A 1,186-nucleotide genomic window follows, 5' to 3' on the forward strand; every position below is an offset into this window, starting at 1 on the left:
GTATGTATATACACATAATAAGAAAAATATATACACATAATTTAGAGAATACAGGACAGAAGAAGCTGGTAAAAATATCTGTAATCTTACAACCTCAGAGTAATCATGGTCAATGTTTTCTGGAATTCTATCAACATTTTCTAGACACAGATACATTTTTTACTGTCTTTTTTGAAAATTCAGGATCATCTTATAAATACAATTTATATGATTTACTTTATAAGTTTAAAATTACATTATGAGAATTTTCCAATGAAGTCTTTTATTCATGTCTAACAGTTGATTGGAATTTATTAAATCATATTCTTAATGTTGTACTTTTTGAATGTTTCTAAATATTGATATTACAGCTAACAAGTAAACATGCTTAAACACATATGTATGTTTGAGTTGATTATTTCTATAGAATAGATCTCTAGAAATGGTATTGCTGGGACAAAGGATCTAGATTTTTTTGGAGGTTTCTGATACAAATTACCAAATTGCTTTCCCAAAAGGATGTATCAATTACTATTGAAAGTATATGAAAGTGCCCAAGTCACCTTACCTTACCAATATTGATTATCACAATTTTCAATCTTTGCTAACTGATAAGATTTATTTTATTTACATATGCATATTACTATATGACATTCTTGTAAAGTGAATTTAGGCATGCTTCATGACTTCTTTTGTTGCTCACCACTGTCCTCTGGTTTTGGTCATCTATGTTTGCCATCATCTTATCAATTCTATGATGACGATGGTGATGTCAATGATAATAATGATGACAGTGATAATTAACCTTTGAGAATACTGTTTTCCATATATATATATATGCACTCTTGAGGGGCAGTGTGGTTAAATAGAAAGTGAATAGATTTGCTAACAAGCTCTTCCTTCGAATTCTGGCTCCTCTTCTTACCATCTGATGATTTTGACCAAGTCATACCTTCTCTGCTTCTTAGTTTTCTCTTCTCTAAGATAGTGAGATTGAGACTGACACTGAGCATTGTTTGCGAATCACATGAGAAAATGCAGGTAAGACACTTAGTAGAACAGCTGGTGCTCTGTGGGTGCTAGTTTCCTTCCTTACTCAAGAATATTTGTCGGATAAAGTATCTAGTATGATAGTTTTGTGAGTGCCAAAGAAACACTATTTAAAGTTGAAAACCTCATGAAAATAAATGTTGGATAGCAGAAAAAT

The 1,186-nt window shown here is 31.0% G+C and overlaps 1 protein-coding gene across 1 annotated transcript in view; it reads right to left on the minus strand.

Moving 5' to 3' along the window:
• LOC105537495 (alcohol dehydrogenase 1C-like) overlaps positions 1-1,186 on the minus strand; it is a 12,631-nt gene that overhangs the window by 4,087 nt on the left and 7,358 nt on the right.

The sequence above is a fragment of the Mandrillus leucophaeus genome, unplaced genomic scaffold (assembly GCF_000951045.1).
Source record: "Mandrillus leucophaeus isolate KB7577 unplaced genomic scaffold, Mleu.le_1.0 Scaffold1730, whole genome shotgun sequence".
NCBI classification, from domain to species: domain Eukaryota; kingdom Metazoa; phylum Chordata; class Mammalia; order Primates; family Cercopithecidae; genus Mandrillus; species Mandrillus leucophaeus.